The 22,315-nt window shown below is 40.7% G+C and overlaps 1 long non-coding RNA gene across 6 annotated transcripts in view; it reads left to right on the forward strand.

Moving 5' to 3' along the window:
- LOC119477247 overlaps nucleotides 1–22,315 on the forward strand; it is a 95,304-nt gene that overhangs the window by 35,684 nt on the left and 37,305 nt on the right. For 5 of the 6 annotated variants that reach the window (XR_005204208.1, XR_005204207.1, XR_005204210.1 and 2 more), the window contains exon 3: nucleotides 2,759–2,925. This is a non-coding gene — a long non-coding RNA (uncharacterized LOC119477247). Of the gene's footprint in view, nucleotides 1–2,755; nucleotides 2,926–22,315 lie in introns of all 6 variants that reach the window. The other variant, XR_005204212.1, reaches the window with a different exon arrangement.

The following is a 22,315-nucleotide window of genomic DNA, read 5'->3' on the forward strand; positions in this document are numbered from 1 at the left end:
CCTGTAGACGGCAAGAAGGAAACTTGAAAGGAAGGATGAGCCATCCAAATCCCTCTCACACGTAAAACGGGAGACATTCCTATTTTGGTGCTCAGTTTCCTTTTAATACTTTCTTCAAGGTTTATTTGACTTTTTAATAGTTGTCCTGTTTGTAGTTTTTTTTTTTTTCATGACCGTTTTTTTCCAACATGTTTTTATCGTAAATGGAAACTGAGAGCGCGGAGGAGGAGAGAAAATAGCAGCGGCTGCTCTCTAGAGTTTCCTGCCTGTTGTCGGGCTCGTCTGCGTGCGTGCCCTGTCCTCCGTCCTCTTTGGCCCGCTTGTCCTCCCCACCCCGCCCCTCCTGTCTGAGGATGCATGTGTGTGTGTGTGTGTGTTTGTGTATGCCTGTGCGTGGGCTGGATGTCTGGGAAAGCCTCTGACACACAGCTGAGGGAGGAGATGAGCAACAGGCCTAATATAGTTTGCAAGTGTGTGTGTGTATTTGTGTTTGTGTGTGTGTGTGTGTGTGCGCGAGTGTGGTGTGTATCATTAAGGAAGCACCTGTCCCGTGTGACCGTCAGTTCTGTTGCGTTTATCTGACCCCTCTCACATCAGGTGGCTTCCTGGTTTGCGTCAGATGCTGCTCCCCAAGGCCTAATGGGATTGGTTGACATAAGCTCCTCCTGTTCCTTTGCTGCTGTTCATTGATCTTTAGAGGGTTGTCGCCTCCCTCACACTTCTTCCAAGGCCCGACATTAGACACAGAGGCTTTTCTTTTCATTCATCCTTCACAGTATTGAAACTGTTGTATAAATGGAACATGGTTAGAGTTAATGCTTTTAGATAAAATCATGGTTTTCAGGTGTATAAACCTAAAATTATAATGGAAAATTGATTTCTAAATGAAGATTATGTAATATACTAAGTCTTGATGAATAGACTAGTCGCTAAACCTCTCGCCCACAAACTTATTTTCTAATCATAGTAGTAGTAGTAGCAAACGTAATTGATATAGCAGCTTTGGATTTCTCAACATGTTGAAGTGATATGAATGGGGCTGTAGTAAGAGTTCAGAGGGTTTGTCTTTGGAGCTTTCCCAAAACCTAAAACACAAGTGTAAGCTGCAATCGTTACAATGTCCGGCTAACTAGCTTACTACCTACAGTAGTGCCGAGCGTCGCTTTCAAGGCAAAGGAGCACATCGTTAGGGGGTGTAAGAAAATATTGAAAATATCGTAAATATGTTTTGTGATACTGTATCGATTCTCAAAAACAGTGTATGGATTTTAATTAATAGACTGCATGCAAAGATTAACTCCGTCAATACTTTATTTCATTTGCAAAGAGGTTCTTTTTTACTCAGATTTTATGCATATGCTGATGCGTTCTTTACACTATGGCAGTTTTCTTGACATTAGATTAAAAAAAATCGCAATATATCACCTTGCTTACAGTATCACAATATATGAATCGTAACCCCTGTATCATGATGCGTATCGTATCGCCAGATTCTTGCCAATACACAGTCCTAACGCTTATTTTAATTAATAAAATCAAAGACCATATTCCCAACTAGCACATAAAAATATTACACATTTAAAAATATGAAGAAGTATGTAAGCTAAGCAGGCAAACATGTTAGGTTTCAATTAAATAGCAGTCTATTTCGTTATCGTACTTACAGTAGTAACCAGCTCAACCCTGCAATGCAAGAACTGTGCTGCTCGTTTATTTCCTCATGGGTCATCAACTAGTCAGGATGCTGACTTTTTGCCTGGGACATGCAGCTTTAGCCTCAGCGTTTAAGCACAATGTCATGTGTAGCCTTCAAGTGCAGATTTCAGGCCCCTTTTTCAGGTTTTCTCATTTTAAAATGAGTCGACTGGAAACATTAAAAAGTCAGACAGAGACGTTGTTTTCAACCAACTCATAGAGCCAAGGTTAGCTTGATACACTAGCATACTACAGCTCATGAAATGTGTTAGCAACAGCTGTCATTTCAGCTGGGAAAAGAATCGTCAAGAATCGATCGTCAAGAAATTATTGCTTTTGTCTATCTCTGTTTGAAATCAAGGACCCATTGCTTCAAAAAGTGTGAGAACGGAAAGCTTGATTAGAGTAGCATCAGTAACAAGGGGGGGCTGGGCTTAGTAAACGGTTTTTCGTCACATATTTTGTATATTTGTATTTCTCATAAGGATTATAGTTAAAGTAAATGGCAATACAGAAATATTGCACAAGCTTTACAGTCTTACTAGCTGTAGTCTCTTTAAAACCCACTAAAGACACAGCAGACTTCCTTGACCCCTGCGCTCACTGGATCTTTACAACCTTCATCAAAGTCTGTCTTCACCTGGTAAACAGGACACTCGTGTCCTATTATCATCCTTCTGTTTATTACTCTGCTGTCTGCCTGCTGGTTCGTTCCCATATTATGCTTTTCAGATCCCCAAGAGTACTGTTTCTCATAAGGAATGTAATGATCTACTGTATGTCAGTCTTCTCATTCAGAAAACAGTTCATTTGAGAATTTTGTCTTACTATATATTATAATATAATAATACTATACTATAATTGTAGTTATAAGCATGTCCTGCACTCTTTCTCAATAAGTTTTCCTCTCTCTGTCTGCCCTTTCGTTATAGCCTATTGGTCCCACACTCACTGATCTATCAAAGCCACCACAGTTCTTTAAATTAGTCCTGCTCACAACAAATCGACCCTGTTTTTTAACCTCCAGCCAGCGAGGGTTTGAACTCTGTTTGTTTACCAGCAGGAGTCCTTTCCTTGATCCCTTCAAAGGCGGCCTACTGTATTCTCTGATCCAAGCCCAGGACGAGACCAGCGGGGCTACTGCACACATCATTTGGGGAATTAAATGATGGCGGGAGCACAGAAACAGCAAACAGAACCAGCAGACCTCCCCCCATCGGACACAATAAGGTACTTGTGTGCTAATGTTTCCTTCAGAAACAGTCTGTTTATACATTATCGATCCCTTTTAATGAAATTTTCTTGCCATTTACTTGCTCAAGGACACTTAAATACTGCAGTGCAAATGGCTGCTAACTAAATCAATTTCCTCGAGGAGCAATTTTATAAAGCCTCTCAGGATGCTGTAAAAGTTTCTTGAAAACTGTGACCTCCACAGTGGCTTCATTGGCTCTTTACTTTATACAGAATATATAAATATCAGCCTCAGCTCTTATGTTCTTTCACATTTGAGCTGCACAAAGAGCTTCAGACTGTTTGTGATGCATGGTTTCCAAGCAGGCGCTGTAGCTTGAAGCTGTCATCGTGTTAACGTCAAGGTCAAAGTGGGAGAGAGGAGCAGATGTGAGAAAGTAATAATATATAAGCAGTAATAATAATTTGGTTGAAAAAGCACTTTTTCTTCACTGTCCTTGCCTGGACAAGGACAAATCCTCCCCTTCACCAACTAGCAATGTGTAAAACGCCACTGTGACACTGGATTTTTGACAAAAACTGTTCACTGACAACCCCACATTGCTAAATTATACCTACTGTTATTCCTTAAGAGCATCCTGACTGCCGCTCTGACTTGATAAGTGGACCCACAGGACAGCTAACTTAAGTGCATTTATGAGTGGCAGTAATTGAATATGGCTTAAAGGAAGCGATTCAATTACTTTTGTGTGTGACACGGCGTGCCCTCTCTCGCTTTTTTCTCTCTCAGTCTAATGGTATGGTGCCTGTAAAGAATGCAGTCCCAATAGCTCGCTGTCATTGCACTTAAGAAGGGGACTGGGATCTATATGTGGGAACCACAGAGTGCTTTTCAATTGTCTAAAGTGCCCTCAACCCTGTAATGATGAGTAAATGCTAATTCCTTGGGTGTATTGATCATTACATATTGGCACATTCTCTGTGTCTGTAATACCTTTAGAACTATTATTCTTTAAGTGAATCAGTTGCAGCTTGTGTGTTAATGCCAACACATTGTAACAATTAGGGGTATCTATTGGCAGAAATGGAATATAATATATGTTTTCTTTAGTGTATAATCACCTGAGTTTTTGTGTTTTCATTAGCTTAGATTGAGCCCTTCATATGTACATAGGCAGCGGGTCCTCTCTTCACGGAGTCCGCCGTGTTGCACCGCCATGTTTCTACAGTAGCCCAGAACGGACAAACCAAACACTGTTAACTTTTCCTGCCTGGGCCGGAGTCGATAACAACACTCACCTCCACTCTCTCTCTCTCTTGCTTCACCACTCACTTTCAACGTACACACACACTCAGACAACACTAGTTTTCTCCCGACGTCGGTCACATTCCTGTTTTGCAAAACGGGTTTCACTAGATATAAGTCTGTCTTTATATGCTATATATGAAAGCGAAGAATGGTATTTCCCAAGATGTCGAATTTCCCCTTTAAGGAGGTACAACTGTGCACCTCAGTCTTCATATTTCCTTCCACTGGAGTGTTTTTGTATTGCTGCATGCAGTTACCGTACACACATGAAGTACAGTAATACTGACCCTAGACAGCCCGTGATAGTAGATTACAGACACGATAGTACGACATGTTTGGAGCCCGAGTTTAGCCTCATATCACCTTATCTAGATAGATTGTGATTGTTGTCAGTACAGTCTGGTTTGTAACAAAGACTCCCAGAATCTCCCGCCACAATCAGCTTTTAACAAGTTGCTTTCTGTTTCTGATCATCAACAACACGGAAACCTCGCACGACAACAAGCCGGTCGCTTCCTTCTTGTAAACTGGCCCGTTTTCTGGCACTTTACACAATCATTCAGGGTTGTGTCCATGTTGTTATCCAGCAGGTGTTTCAACCCCCGCTCCCCCTCCTAAATCCTCCTTATTTGACCTCCTGTGACACACTGACTGAAACAAGTAACTGATAAAGGTGGCTGGTTCCCTCATGGCTCCCCATCCCCCCCAAATGCTGAAGGAAAAATAATGAGCCTAATTGACTTGGGGGTAATTTTCTAGTCATTTCCTTTTTAATGGGCAACGGTTTGATGCCATTTGTTTGGTAAATGGCATGTGGCCTAATGGTCTCTCTGTGAGTGAACCCCCCCTTTTTCTCCCAGAGGGCTTAAGTTAAAAACAAGTCTAATTTAAAGCTGGGCTGTATACCCAAGTGGGACGACAACAAATGTCGCAGCGAGTGCTAATTGTGTGAGTTGGCTTTGGTTCAGATTTCAATGCACGCTGATTAGGAGTCAGGCTGGTCACCTCAGCATCTGATGCTTTGGGTTGTGCTGTGACTAGTTTTAATTGCAGGTGAAGCGATTGATCTCGAGTTTGACGTTATGAAACCAAGGGTCTTGTCACTATTTGCGCAGGCGTTGTCGTGTTTTTTGTCCGTGTGACACGAGGTTTGAGGGTGTGTATACATGTGTTGAGTTCAGTTGTAGAGGTTTTCTCATCAGGGGCTCGGTTCCCAGGGATATTTACTCCCCGGGGCAGGAGAGTGACATTGGCCAGAGTGTGATTTGGTGGGAGAAACACGGCCCCCTAGATCATACAGTGGAACACATGGCCTCTCATACACACAAACACAGTCACACACACACACAGCCATCTGGGCAAGGCAAACGTCAATTATATCCAATTCACCTCATGTCACTCAGGAATTGAAGTCACAGTGTAGTATCATTAAAACAATGCTGTAGTGCAGTGATATATCGTGGGGACAAATGAGCAATACGTTTCTTATCAGCTTACCTGCAAAACATGAAAGACGTCTCCACCAACACTAATGTAAAAACATGACAATGTGGTGATTGTTGGTCCACTCAGATGAATGCTGTGTCAGTTTTCGGCCTCGCCTCTGGGCTTTGCTGTAGAGAAACTGTATTTGCTGATGTATTGGCTCAATTATCCCAAAATGATCCAGCTGTGAAAAACAAATATTTCACCGGTTTCATGATGTCAGAATTATGTACGCGGAGGTAGACGCGCGTTTCCTTGAGTGTTTCTGGGAAATGTACACGTAGAGGAACTAAATGTTTTTCTTGTTCGCCGGTAATTTGGCGTCAAATTAATAAGAATTGTGTAAGCGGAGATGAAACAAACCTGTAAGCAGTGGAGGCCTGTGTGATGGATGAATGCCACTGAGGAGCAGTTTCCTTACAAAATAGCCCGGGGAGTATTGTGACGTCATATGAACTCCACATTGACTCTGTAATGCTGTAGCAGGGCCTACATTTAATCTGAATATTAATCTTTGAAAATAAATGAAAGTCTTAAGCTGTGCTTTAACTCAAGCGTCTATATATTTCTTCCCAAAATCAAGATAAAGCTAGGGCTCAGGACTCCATGCATTTTATATAAATATGTTTTAAATACAGGAAGTGTAGACTCATATTTATAGATGTACTGTCTTAAGGTATGTCTAAAGGCATTGTGTGCCTTTATTAGACAGACTACAGGAAATGAGGGGAAACAGAGATGGCAAAAACAACAAAGGTCCTTGGCCGGACGCAAAACGGGGGATATTGTGGTTGATGCTCGGCGCCTTAACCCTTAGACCACCAGGGCAATGTGTTCTCATATTCGAAATGCAAGGTGGACTTCTGTTCCTGGATCTTTCAATCAAAGCACAAGCCAGAGGATTTACAGTTTAGATTGCGTTTAGAGTATTTACCATATAAATATGGGGTGTTTTCCTACTAACACGTGTGCCAATATGCCTCAACGTCACAATGTGATTTGCCATTTGTGATGCTCTGCAAATTCAAATTACATCCTTATTTTCGTGTCACTTTTTTACTTGAAAAATAAAGTGACTTAGGTCGGGTTCACACCTTTTTTAAATCATTTAAGGTTTTGTATACATATATAGATATGCACATATATCACTCATATACACTCAGTTTCAGGTACATATGCACACACTCTCTCACACATATAATGTTGATTTTCTAGTTGCAGGACAGATGTAACAACTCTTTAGATGTAATCTAATCTCCCATCTCCTGCTTCGCTCCAGACCATTTTTCTCCTTCTTTCTTCTTTCAGCAACAGTTTCAACATCACAACAGCCGTCCTGCACTGACTTGCACCGCGTCTGCACGTGAAACTCATGTCAATGCCATTTCTATCCGATTGCTCATGCAGTGTCAGGGGTGCTTTCCTTATTCCCTGTTATGTTACAGTCCACAGTATGGACACTCTCCTTATCTCTTGTCCTGCGTGTGTGATCTTGTTTTGGGAGCATTCTTATCTACGCCTCCCAATCCACTGATCTGCAATCTGAACACAGCTTGAGGGATTTTTGTGGAGTATTTCTGCAAGGAGAAATTCAATCAAGTGCCTGGACAGAGCTTTGTGGTTTGACTTGACTCGAGCAATGCGTGTCCCCTCGAGAGCTGGCATGACAGGAAGATTGATAGTTTGTTTGTTTCAATCTGGTTTGCTGCCGTAACACACTCTAGAGAGCTGCAATAGTATTAAACGCCTTACACAAACACCATACACCCAAATACAAAACACCTGTATTTGCACATACACATAAACATTTGGTAGATATTTTATCGTATTACCAATGAAGATATTCGTGCATAGAAAGCCTTGAAATGAATGTTATCAATCATTTTTGCCAGGCATTGATTTGTGATACGTGTGCATGGTTTTGCTTGCAGTGGGAAAAGTAGTGTGTCACAGCAGTCCCATAGTGCTGCCTCTGGCCTGAATCAGCCAAAGTCAAAGCGATAAGTCCCCTTCCTGTCTCCCACTGTGTTTTTTGTAGCGGTATTTCACACAGTAATGCAATGTATGACATCGTCTCCTAATGAATCCTAAGTGGAGTCTGTTTGACGTGATGCCAAAAAGTCACAAACAAGCCGTGCCATTTTTACCCCCCTCCCCCCTTCAATCTTTTTTTTTTTAACGTGTGAAATCAGCAGGAGGTTTTCCGACATTCCAGAGGCTGGAAGAATGACAGCTCGCCTGGTGATTGTCTGGATCTGGATTTTGAGTGGAGGAGAGAGAAAAACATTGCAGGCCAAAAGAGCAACAAGGGAGGGACCTTCAAAATGCAGATTTCTATTAGATGGAGAGAGAAAAAGCTGGCTGTTTTTGGAAGCAGTCACATGCAATATAAATCATACTTCAGATGCATTTAATGTACAGAAGAGTTACTCTTTAGAGATAGATTAATAAAACGACTTCCAGGAAGAAGGAAATTCTTGCGTGACATCAAATGGTATTAGAAAGTGATACACAACATGTCACTGTGTGGATGGAGACATCAATCTAAAGCTTATTCAGCTTGAATCTATTATGACTGGCTAAAATATTTCTGGCTTGGAGAGATATTAAAGGAATTTCCTCGTAGGCGAACACAGCTATCCAAAGCTCTTGAGTGGGGTTGGATCAAATATTCATTAATGTTTTTAGGGGCCGTTTTTTATTGGTGAAGTGGAAATTGTGAGTCTGTGTTTACAGTATAGACACTTCATTCTAACCACATAACTCTGGATCAATCAGACCAGTGGGCAACCTCCAGGTCTGAAAAATGAAGCCAATGCAGAAATGCCTTAAACTTGTATTCTTTCTAACAGCCAGCAGGGGGCGACTCCTTTGGTTGCAAAAAGAAGTCTGATTGTATAGAAGTCTATGAGAAAATGAGCCTACTTCTCACTTGATTTATTACCTCAGTAAACATTGTAAACATGAGTTTATGGTCTCAATCGCTAGTTTCAAGTCTTTTTCAATACAGCATGATGTTCATTTAGTAAATTATGGTCCCATTTAGAGTCAAATAGACCCTAAAGCAGGGTAGGATTTAGGGTGTGGCTACCTTGTGATTGACAGGTCGCTATAGAACGTTGCTAAGAAGTGAAAATCAACTGTTTGTTCCATTGCAACGTCAGCACCCAGCAGCAAAGCTACGCCTCCGCAATTTTGGACTAAAAGCGACTGTTTATGCCATGTTACTAACACTACTAGCTACTGGCTGATAGCCGGTTGTTTGGGAACAGAGATGTTAATACATCCATCACGGTACAGGCTTACAGCATACAGCCCATTAGTATATTATAAGATAGTAAAAGTGATGAATTAAAGCCAATATATCCATTATTACAGCCAATACAGCTAGCAGGAAGCTGGCAGAACCGGATAAGTCATATAGGCGTGCAGGGCGAAGCAGTCCTGTGGTTCTGATGAACGTTCATTATGCTGAGGAAAATAACTCTGGAGTTTCGCCTCTTTGCTTTTATACTCTTTGTCGCTACCACGGCGTTGTCCGGTCTGGGAGTTGTCCGCGTCTTCCTCTTACAACTTTGACACTTTAACAGTGTGTTTTCAGTTCATGAAATAATATTAACATTTTGGTCACCTAAAAATATCTTGATCAGCGTTCGGTTGTACTTAGCTCCACCTTCCCGTGTCACTTCTTGTTGCAAAAAAACAAGATGCGACGGCCAAAATGCCGAACTCGAGGCTTCAAAACAGCAGTCCACAAACCGATGGGTGACGTCACGGTGACTATGTCCGCTTCTTGTATACAGTCTATGGATCAGACACTGAATCCTGGCCGTGTGCTATCTTGTTCTGGCCCCTGAATACTCACAGATTTCCAGTGACTCACTGGTTTCCAGTGGCTGAAACCCAACTCAAAATAGTTTTAGCACACTATTCTTTAAAGATGGCAGCATGCTGCTTCGTTTTGTGAGCCGAGCACAGCTGCCATCAGTTGACACCGCTGTATGGATACGTGTTTATTGAGAACAGTCCAAATAGTTTACAATGTCCCTTATCGAAATATGGCATGCACATTTTCCGAACACTCTCGTAAACTGTTCTCTGCCACTCGTGTTCCCTCATGCATTGTTGTTCTTATCTCCCTGACACCATGCCCCTGTACCAAACAGACCATGGCACAATGAGAATAAAAAAATAAAAAAACAGAGTGGAAACAAATGTGATCTTTGGGTGCCCTTGAAAACCGTTGTGTGTGTGTGCGTGTGTGTATATCTGAGGTTTTTCTGTGTTCAGTATTGCAGTTTTTGAGCATATATTACAGCGTGTGTACTGTACACCAGTCCCCCCATGGCAGCAGTAGAAAAGCTCAAACTGTTGACGGTGATGACAGGTCAAAGCAGCAGTTTAATTTTCCACTATTTTATTGTAAATACAGCTCGGGGCTTCAGAGAACGCACTCTGCTCGTACTTAGAAAGTGAAAACACAGGCAGGCACCTGGATGAAAAAGAAACGGGAGGGGGTGGAGGATGAAGCGTCAAAATGTTCCACTCCATCAAACAGCCACGATGCGACTCCTCAGTCAAATGAGAGACAAGCGTCTTTGGCAAACACCAGGCTACAGCACCGACGATTGGGTTTCAGCTTATCAGGCGTTCTCAGCAACTTTCTTTTTTTTTTTTTGTAAATATATTTTATTGATTTTCAAAGTTTTTATCCCACAAGAGTAGAACACACAAAACATATATATTGGACTTAAATTTTAATTCACTTAAACAACCCCCAACTACGAAGAGTCACCATTCAACAAATACGTTAACAAATTAAAGTCCTCATTACCATTCCTACCACCCCACCACACCACCCACCCATAGGATTACAGAATACAGTGAAGGACGGAAAAACACAAGATAACCAAATAATTGTATTGATTACTCAATGAAAGTAAAAGGGGAAAAAAAAAATTAAAATAGATAAATAAGTAGATTAATAAATAAAAAAATAAAAAAATAAAAAAATAGATAAATGAATGAATAAATGAATGAATGAATACATAAATAAATAAATAAATAAAATAAAGGGAAGGGGGGGATTGCTCACTACTGTAATCGGACATTTATGGGTTCCACCCTATTCTTTATCGAGGGGTTATTGCAGAGAGTCGTAAAAATCCAGAAAGGGACGCCATATCTCAACAAAGGTTTGAGAGGACGCGTTCTCAGCAACTCTGCGAGGTGGATTAAAATCTTAACAATACACACACATCATAAAATCTTTTCCCTTAAACACCTTTTCATTGCACTTCCTGTCTCCTCGCAGAATGACTTAAACAATTTACTCTCAGGTCCTCGCTCTTTTCCGGGTCTACAATGCGGTAGCGCGACTGAAACACTAACTGTAATTCAGGTGGCTCTCCTTCTGTTTAAACCATTAGTCTAGAAATGTGGCAGAGCACAATAAGCGCGGGAGACACACAATGGTGCCGACATATGCAGACAATAATGGAGTAAATTTATATAGCTGCCTTTCCTGCCCCCTTGAAGCTCTTTACATTGTAAAAGAGGGGGGGAACTCACACATGGAAAGGTTAGCAGAAAAAGGAGCTCAGGTGGCTTATTGAGCTTGACACAGAGCATCGTTTGATCCTACAAACTAAAGCTGACGTCTGGAAATCATAAGCCTTTAATAGCTGTTTTTTGTTACAGTACAGGTCAACATTCTCCATTGGATGAAGCTGCTTCCTTTAAGATCAGTGACTTATTTTTAGGGAAAGTAGGAAATTGGTTAAGTTCAATGGTCAAACAGCAAGAAAAGTCTGTTTCTTGTCTCTCTGAACCTAAAAACGACGCCAACGTGCTTTTTACACCCCACGCTGAGCCGAGTGTTTGAGGTGTTACCTGTGCCTGACCTGAGTGACCTGCCCAGCTGTAATATTATGCGGCAGCACGCGGTTCAGCTCTCATCGCTTGTTAAGCAACCTGGCAAAATAGGAGACGCAGCAACTCAGGCATCAAAAGCCGTCTTAAATAACAAGCTGAGAAAGGGAAAACGGTTTGCGTGTAGAAAGCCCCAAGAGGTCAATCAGTCATAGGAGAGACTCAGGAACATTTGGAAGAGAATAGCTTGACATGTCTGTTTTTCAGTTGACGCGCTGGCGTTTGGAAAGTGTTTTATGATTTTGTCATCTCCAATGCAAAGAAAGAAAACACCTGATTCTGCTTCTGCTCCATTATCAAGCAGATCCAGCAACTTTCTTTCCTATTTTTTCATTTCTGTTTCAATATATCTCTTGCCTGTTTCACAACTAAGTGGCACGCAACTGCATTTTCATCCATGATGGCTCTAGGGATGGCATTGTTCGTCTGTCAATAACATTGTTTCCATCTTGAATATCTTATCGGATGGATTGCCATGAAATTTTGTACACACATTCATGGTCCTCACGGACCACATTTGTGGTTTTAAGTGAAATGTCTCAACAACTATTGGTGAATGGACCATGAAATTTGGTACATTTGGTTCCTCTCAAGCAGCCTGGTCTCCTAAAAATAAAGTTCCCGTAGAACAAAATTGCATTGTGAATTACGTTCTGAGTTTGTTGCGGATTACGTTTGTTTTTGATTTATCACAAATCCGTTTGTAGTGATAGTCCGTGGAGCTCCGTGTAGTGAGGAGTTCGAGGTGGTGGATGGATCGACAAACACTGGACTTTTGCCCAGAAGACTGCTGTTCGTGTCCCATGTGAAACCAAAAGTCAACATTCTCTTACTTTAATCATGATATTTTTTTACTAAACCTATCCAAGTAGTAACGGAGTAGTTTTGTTGCATTTTTTTGTGTTTTGTTTCAATTTCATAGTAATTTTAATCCAAGCCATGATGTTTTTTTTACTAAATCTAACCAAGTAGTTTTGTTGCATTTGTTTTGTTTTAATTTACGTATTCAATTTATGGAGACCGGGTTGCCTCGAGATGGTTTTTATTTGCTTTGAGCTTAATTTTACCATCGGCATGCTAACATGCTCACAACGACCATGTTAAGCAGGTATAATGTTTACCATGTTCACTGTCTTAGTTTGGCATTTTAGCACGCTAACATTTCCTAATTATAGCATTAAGCACAAAATTCAGCTGAAGCTGATGGGAATGTCTTTATAAACCAAAGTATTTGACAAGTTTAAATTTTGACCTGATGATGGCGCAAGATGAAGAAATAAAGAATCACCAAAGTGATTAAAAGATAGATAGATAGCCTTATCTATCTTACTCTGGTCATTTAAATATTACATGTGATATTCGCAGGTGAGTATTTTGCATTTTCGTGTTGTTTATTTTTAATTTTTATCGTTTTATTTATATATGTCGGTGTGTAAAAGGCCTTCAGAGAGACATATTCTATCTGAGAACCTAAGGTCGGCTCCTAATAACCACAATAATAACACTCAAGAGGTCTTCCCTTAAAAGCTACAAAGTTGGAACATAAACTTGTAGTTTAATGATAGATGCATTGAAACAGAAAACACACTCTTGAGTGTTTTCCTTCGGTCATGACCCAGGCAAACCAGCAACACTAAAAGCATTCTCCAAAATGAGTGTGATTAGCACACACTCCCGCTCTTTTACGACGGCTCGCCCAGTATGATCCCCTTCTTTCTCAGGTACTTTCCTTACCCATGGTCGGGAGTTTTTGAAGGCGGGTAGATAGAAAACAGATGCTGGCTAACACACAGGAAGCATTTTAAAGGTTTGGATCTAACTGTGTGTGACACACTATGTCGATGCAGCGGGCCAGCCGAGCCAGCTGCGCGCCTTTGTCTGGGAACGATGAGGGGCGTAGCCGATGACAATGTGTATATCTTCACCTGTGTCCAATATAAGGATGAAGTTTTGGATGAGAGCATCCTGCTGCAAACAAGCCGTGACCAAAAAACCAAGCCGCTGAACAAAAGGAGTTGAGCTTAAAATGATTGGTTTTACTGGAGGGGGTGGGGTCGGGGTTGCTGTGGGTATAGTTCAAGTTATTAAAATGTGCACACAAGGTTTTTAGTTTATTAAAGTTACTCTCTGGGGCCGATGTTTTTGTCGATAGAGTCATGTCATTTCCTTTTTGGGTGGGAGCAGTGTAAATGTGTGTGTGTGCTTCTGAGAGAGTGTTATTCTGTTTATTGCTGCAGATGTATCTGACTGAGCTTTTATGTTATTCTTTGGAGCGAGGAGGTCGGATTACAATTTGGGTGTTCTTCACTGGACAAAGACAGCAGCGCTATCATCAAACAGAGATACACATTGTTCTCATTTAGCTTTCCATGGGGAGAGTAGAGGTTTGGCAGAAAGCAGCAGAGGCCCCCTTGTATCGATACAAAATGGCCATTTAATGTAATGTAAGTAGCATTTAACTGGAAACATTTGACAAAATCAGTGTAAGTGATGAGTTGAATAATACAAGTGCACAACATCTATTTTCTTGGTTAAATGTACGCACTTTGCCCTAGTCACCAAATGTTGATACAGTCCAATTAGATTTCTTCTTGATCTAATCCCAGAAACAATTAGTTTTAAATATTTGTTAACGTGTTAATGATGAATGTGTTAACGACTAGCGGATGATTGAAAACATGTGTACACCAGAAAGTTTCTCCTTCTCATAATGAGTGACAGAAGCCTCATGTTGACTTCAACCATTTGTAGTTCCATTTTTTTCTTTCAGAGAATATGTTTAAAGACATACTGCTATAAAGGACCAGTGTGTAACATTTCGGGGAATCTATTAGCAGAAATGGAATATAATATTCATAAACATGTCTTCATCAGTGTATAATCACCTGAAAATAAGAATCGTTGTGTTTTCGTTAGTTTAGAATGAGCCCTTCATATCTATATAGGGAGCGGGTCCTCTTGTTTCTACAGTAGCTCAGAACGGACAAACCAAAGCGTCTGACTTCTGTTGCTCCTAAAGTAGTGTTATTATGGTAAGGATGGCCTCTGAGTGAGGCGAACGGCATTACCACCATTTTTTGCACTCGGCGGCTCACGTTATCACAGTCTTGGAAAAGGAGGAGTACTCAGTTGGTTGCAATCTGCAACCACACCGCTAGATGTCACCAAATCCTACACACTGTACCTTTAATGAATTGACAGTTCAGTCCAGAAATCACAGTATACACTAAATGTACTGTAATTTAACTTCCTGGTTAAAACAGAATCTACATATTAGCTAGTGCTCTGAAATGTATATTAATAGCTAATAGTTGGGCACTGTGATGGCCAAGGAGGTCTAAAATGTGTACCATGGATTTGTAATATCTCTGAGATGTTGCACAGGTACACTAGTGATTGTGGCAGAGCGTTAGAGGGGATGTTTGTTGTTCTTCCTGCTAGTTTGGGTAGAAGGAGTTCAGAGAGCTTACAACAAAGATAACAGGTTTATTGTTTTGGTGTTGGCTGTGACCCACTCTTTCTTACTGGCCTTACTTATTATTGTTACCATGGCTCTGCTGCAAGGGGACCATGGTGTAATGGAACTCATTAAAGGGGCACTTGTGTTAAGTTAGGGGACTTGAAGTCTCAAGCGCAATCTAAAATAACCCTGATGTCATCATCACATTTTGTCGAACTTTGGAAAGCTACTTCCACAGGATGAAGAACACTCCTTGTGACTAATAAACTATAACCGTTATGTGTAAAACTGGCAGTGTCCCTTTAATTCTTTACATCTCCCGGCTCTTTTACTATCTACTTCGTCTTGTTCTTTTTTCCATTTTTTTGTGCTGAAGAAGCATGAAAACTGAACAAAAAAAAGAAGAAAGAAGCAAATGGTACATTTTAAAAGGTATACCCTACGGAGCAAGGTTTTTACAAGTGGTTCCCCATTTTGTTTGTATCATGGCACGCAAGTGACACCACACATATTCAATAATTTCAGCAAGTAATCATGGATATAAACAATGTACGATTTAAAATATTCCAAAAATCTGCTGTTTTATGAGGAATTAAATGCATTCAACACATGCAAGTTTGTAAGAAACGCTTCTTGTAAACATAACTTTGTGTGTTTACAAGAAAACTCCACAGGGCATCTTTAACTTTTCCAGTCATTTTGGGGTTCTTTCCCTCACATTAATTGCATCAGTGGTGTAGCCCCCCTGTCCTCATCTCTGTATAAGTTACTATAGAGTCAGCCGCTATTCGTCAGCGTGTTATTCTGAGTTGAAGGTAATCTACTCGTTCACATACTGTACAGTACGTAGTCACGCTTGGAGGCTGAGATTACAAACGAGCAGCGTAATCCTTCTGTGATTACACTTCTGTGTGTCAGAGTCTTAAGTAACAGTGACAGTAGTGGTGTGGTCTGGAGACAGCTGGCATACAGTCTCTCCTCTGACTCACTGAAACAGACGCCCTTGTGGTGATGCTCCATGTATTTAGTACCTTTTAATGTTTTAGGGGACTGATTTATATTAAGATACATATCTGCCCTATTTTTAAATGACCTTACCTGGGTGTTTCACTGCATTTGGCTCTAATGGTGGACGAAAAAGCTCACAACAAATAGATGAGGGTCGAGTTGAGTGTATGCAGGGTAGTGGTTCATTAAATTGGTTGCTGACAGTGGCAGCCACTACAAGGCCACTGAGTGTAATAGAGTGGAAAAGCTGGTCCACGCAGCAGTGTGTTTGTGGTGTGCTGACAGGTGAGAGCAGGAGTTTAGCTCTCACTTGGGATTGATTCTTTTAACGTGTATTAGTGCCCCGCTGCTACCTCTACACCTGTTCCTGCAGTGGTAAGCAACTACAACAAGAGTGTTTGCAAAATACTGACTCATACACTGTTGTGTTGCTGGTGCAGCTGAACCTCTCAATGCTGTTAAGGCACAATGCCAATTCAGTTTAGAAAACATGTTCATCACAGCAGACAACAAGGCTTTTTATTTTTCAAGTAATAGTTCGACATTTTTGGAAATATTTTACGCTTATTCGTTTTCTTGCTGAGTGTTGGATGAGAAGCTCAATACCACTCTCACGTCTGTGCGATAAATATTAAACTACAGCCAGCTGACCATTAGCTTAGCATAAAGACTGGAATAAGGGGGAAACAGATAGTCTCTGCCTAACCCCCAAAACCTTACTAAAACCAGATTTTGAACAGATTAAACAAACAACATTATGTTTTAATTAGTGAGCTTTAGAGGTGCTGGTGGGCAGATTTTATTACCTTCAGACCAATGTTATATGCTAATAGTTTTGAATTTTCAATTAGATTTTATTTTATTTTAGTTTTGACTTTTGTATTTCATTTTAGTCTAGTTTGAGTTAGTTTTCAGAGTGTGTCTGCTAGTTTTAGTTTAAGTTTTTCAGAAAGGTTTAGTTTTAGTTTTTATATATTTAGTTTTAGTTTTACAGTAGTTTTTGTTAGGACCAGGTACAATGTCTCAGAAGTATGTAGCTATAAACATCTGCTTGAATGTCAAGTCCGTTCAGTTTCTGTGGTTCAACGTCACGAGAGTTGACGAAAATTCATGCAGTCTCCTTTTTCGGTAGTGATATATTAGAGCTAAAAAAACAAAAACTGAAATTAATTTATGTTAATTTTGATTTTATTTCTATTAGTTTTTCCCCAGGCAATTTAGTTTTAAGAATATAGTTTTTATTTAGTTTCAGTTTACTATTTTTCACTGCTTATTTTTGTTTTAGTTTCAGTTTTAATTTACTAAAATAACCCTGCTCTGGACAGAATCATGATAGCACTTTCCACAGTTTCTGGTCTGTATGCTCAGCTAAGCGAACTAGCTGCTGGCTGTAGCTTCATGTGATGCGAGAGTGGCATCAATCTTCTCATCTAACTCTCGACAAGAAGGCAAAAAGGCATATTTCCGAAAATGTCAAACTATTCCTTTAATAACTGAATTAGTAAAAAACAAAATAAAAAAACAGTCTATCCAAAAAGACACTTTGTTCCTCAATGAAATTACATCCTGTTGTGGTAAAATATCTCCATGTACTTTCTGCCTAGAGGGCAGAAACAGATCTCTGCCTGTTGACTGTTGAGTTCTGCCCCGAGGGCTCACCTGTGAGCTGCTGGTGGAAGAAGTAGTCTTTAGTGCAGTGTGCACGTTTTATGCATCACGCACAAATGAATTTCAGCCTAATGCAATCAAACTAAATAATTGAGCAGCTCCTAAAGCTCTGCTTTTTTCGTACAACATCCACATCACAAACATGCTGCATGCTCAAACTGCACAGATGTGGTATTGATCCTGCGTATTTCCCAACATGTCGACTGCTTCTTGCTCAAACCGAAGCCTGAACACAAGCAGAGTTTTGTAGCGTGAGTTGAATCTGCTCTAACAGGCCGGTGATGCTGGCCAAGAGGAGGAACAGCAGGGTAGATGGAGTGATGGCAGAGGAGAATTTGATGAAAGCTTGTGAAAGATCTCCGAGCTGATAAAACACGGAGGGTGAAAACTACAAAACATCCAAGTCATGCCGAAACGTTCAAGTCTTCTCTATCATCGAGCCCCACTCTGTGTGCCACAGTAAAATAAACATGCCCTTCCCAATGAACGTCTCTTTGGATCTTGTATTCTAAGGAGTGCCCCAAAAGTGTTTGGTACTCTTTGTTGAGCAACTGGCAGACAACATTTGGCACTCCAGACTCACAATAGCACAATCTGGTCCTATCCCAGTAAACCACAGAGGGGTCACCGTGAGGGCACAGGGGGCCAAAAAAAGACACAGGCTGCTTTCTCACTTATCATTTTTGCAATACACCCACCATTTTCCGTTATGGTGTGATTTAAAGCTATTGTTTGGGAGGGAATGAGCTGTTACTGGTCACAATAATGTCAGTGTGTGATTTGCAGCCCGAGAGCGGGCACGGCGTAGCAGCTAAGGCTCCCATTCCCGCGACGTGGAACTGTTGTGCTTGGATTCACAGGGGAGCTGTTTGCTGTGGCACCACTCATTCTAGCCATTGTTTCTGCGCTCTTAATGACAGACTCGGCCACAATGGATATCGAAATGGAGACTCTGTGCCAATGCGATACGCATGCAAGCTGAAAGTTCACGGCTCCGGGAGGTGAGGAGCGGGCCTCGACGAGGAGTCAAAAAAAGCCATAAAAAGCTGAAGTGATTCAGATTTGAGTGGATTCAGAGGGATTTGGTGCCTCATTATATGCAACACGTTGTATAAATATTATGAAATGACATTCACCTCCCGAGCTTTAAACCTGGTTTCATTTATTCATAGATCACAAAATATTTTTCCACTGCTTTATTTCATTAAATGTGTGGTAACAGACTTTCGTCCATTGAGTAATGACTATAATTAGCCAGAGCACTGATGTCTGGATTGTCCGTGTAATCTGCTCTGTCCAGTCTCTGGGATATTTAGCCCTATAAGTGAATCAGTCAGCACATCTGCAAATTAATGAGGCTTGCCTCGTGCAATTTCATGGTTTTCCTCGCAAATGCAGACAATCTGTAGTTATGTCTAATGAAAATGTGTCACAAATAATGATTGAGGGCTTATCTATATATTGCTAAAAAGTGTGCGACAGGTTGTCAAACTTGGAACATGTGTCTTTGTGTTATTGTATTATTATGTCTAACAGTTCAGCCGCTGCAGTGCCAATTAATGCTTCACTGCAGTTTACACGCTGTCACTTCACGCACCGAGTAATAACTACATTTCAATCACGGCCTTATTTGCCTGTCATGCCAAGGCCAAGTAATGCCGTCTGAGGTGTGACTTTCTGCGGGGAGTTCCTCTCTTTTAATGCTATTAAAAACACCGGCCTGACAGGCAGGTTTTCCCTGCAGGGCTTTGTCAGTTACTCAGCCCGGTCATGTTCTCCAGCTGCTGATGGAGCGCCAAAGCTTACAGAAAACAAAGTGGTGGTTTTGTCAGACAGGTTCCAGTGACCCTCTGTCCTGTGTTTCCTGGTAAATCACCCTGACTGAGTTTTAAAGACAGAGCGGAGGAGAGGGGAGGCAGAGCGGGGGAGGAGGAGGAGGGAGGGAGGGAGGTGCGACTCCTAGCCAGCTAGATAAAGGCTTGTGCCAAGGCCTGAGCAAATAAACAAGGGGATGATTATTTCAGCACACACGACTCGGCTAATTCAGAATGAATTAAGAGTGCCCCGGCTCACTGCGCCGATAAGCCAGACCCCTGTCGCTCTCGGGCCCTCGCCTCTGTTTTCTTAACTAATGCCCTCCTCGCTCCCTCCCCGGGCCCATTTTAATCAGTTTAAGATCTGCGTTGGATCTACTCGCCATTCACGAATGAAAATGTCAAAGCAAATTATCCGATTGAGCCTATTCACACATCAGGATGTGTGTTTTCAGACGACATCAGTGCGTTGTATTCCACTGTATATTTATTGTAGCTTTCTTGGTGCTAATCTGCTATGCTGTCACTTTATTTGCTAACGCCCAAACGACAACACACTGCAAAAAGTTACTTAGTTATTTTCGACAGACAGTGTGTGATTTTTTTTGTAGATTTACAGCCAGCTTCTAGCCAAACTTCTACTCAGTGTCCAAGTGACATTATGCTTTATACATACTCCTGGCAAGCAGGATTGGGATTTACTTTATGAGATGATGCATTGCAGCCATGCCTTTCTTGCACAATATAAATAATGATTCACCAAATGACTAAAACAAGCAACTACTCCTCGAAATAATCCAATTAATCCTCCTCTTTTTGGGCAAGCTCCCCTCATTTTGAGACTCATTCCAAGTGGATGGTTTGCAGATGTTTCCTCGTCGGGTCTCATCAGTGAACTTCTGTACCAGGGCTAGGATTACACTCTTTTGGTTTTTCTCATGGTGAGATGGAGCTGAAGGTAGATAAAAGAAGGAGTGTTATTCTATGATTAGAGCCGGAGCAGCTCCTTAATGACCCCCCTCATCCCTCCTCCTCCTTCCAGGTCACTCATCGGCCGTCTGGTCTCTCTGGCCAGCATCACGTAGACCACAGACCTCTGGTCCCCATTAGTAACCCCCCCCCACCCTCCTCTTCTTGTACAGTATCTCTGAGTCCGATGGCTAAAAGACTCAGGCGCCGGGTTCCGTTCCACATTAGCTCTCCTCGATGATGGAGCGCCGCTGAGTTTCCTCTGCTTTGATGCCCAAAAACTCCCAAGATAGAGGGAAGGACAGACTGTGACATTTATTTGTGACCATTAGAGCTGCTTTCTTCAGTCACATGGACGCCAATACAAATACAGGTTGTTGGAAGAGTTGGCGTGTACTTTCTTACGCATTAACAAGGAAGGTGTGTGTCTTGCTCTCATGGTCCAAAAGGCACTGAGTAAGAGGAAACAGAGCTCAGGGGAAATGAGACTGTTAGTCAGGTCCTGTTCCCGTTGGCGATGTTGTCACCACGATGAAAAACAAGCAAATAGGAAGACATGACTTCATCACTATTACACAGGAACTACATCCACACCTTGACAGGATCTGGATCAATATCACACCATAGCTCTAGACATATAGGGCTGGGAGATATGGGCAAAATCTTCTACCATGATTTAGGTAATTTCATATCTCGATAACGATATGTATTTAATTTCATTTCATTTAATTTCAAAATTTATTTCGAACATGTAGAATACAAAAAAATTAAAGAAAAAATAAAGAAAAAGAATGATCTTACCAACATGTGGACAGTCAGAAACAAGTAGTATTTACATACAATGAAAAGCATAAGAAAAATAAATTATCAAACAGTTGATGCCTTGATTTACATATTCCAAAAGGAGTGAGAAGAAGTATAAATTTATTTAATCCCACCCCTTCTCCATAAGTCGATTATTAATTATTAACCAGCTTCCTTATCATGATAAAACAGGTTTTTTGGTAATTCAATTAAAAAAAATAGTCTATGAAATAACCACATGGTAAAGCCTATTTTTGTATTCTCCTTTGTGAATTAAATACTTGACAATTTAAATGTATGGATTATTTGCTCATTTTAAGAACTTCAGTGCAAAATGAATATAACAGTTTTGAGTGAAATTATAGAGAAAAAATAAATAAATATAGGTCTAGCCTATATCCCTATAGAAAAATATATACGAGACATTTTTATATGATTTGGATTATATATATCGTCATATTGCCTAGCCCTATATCTAGACAGGATTATTCATTGTTTTTTTCTCACGTTACTCATAATTGTAATATTGATCAGCTCTAAAGACGGGTACCTAAAACACATGCTTTGACAACACTTTATCAAGACTGAAAAAAATCTTTTAAGATGATTTTTTGGGCATTCTGCCTACATATAACGATTAAAAGCTAAAATTGAACCAGGCGACATTGCAAATATAGACCATTAGGCCACACAGACACCTCCTGAACTGTGAAAGTTTATTTTTTATTTCCCAAATGCTCTGTGTCACATTTATTTGAAATTTACATTTAAACCCATTTGTGCCCAAAGACTATATTCATTATGATAAGAAATAACGCCACAACATTTGTTCAGATTGGTCAAAAGTCTTGTAATTTGGTATGGACATACTTTTGGCAAGTATCTAACAGTAAAACTTTGAAATTTTTAGATCACATGAAAAATCACACTTTTATTAATAGTCAAAATTAGGATTTTTAAAAAAATTAAGAAAAATGC

Source organism: Sebastes umbrosus, chromosome 18, assembly GCF_015220745.1.
Source record: "Sebastes umbrosus isolate fSebUmb1 chromosome 18, fSebUmb1.pri, whole genome shotgun sequence".
NCBI classification, from domain to species: Eukaryota; Metazoa; Chordata; class Actinopteri; order Perciformes; family Sebastidae; genus Sebastes; species Sebastes umbrosus.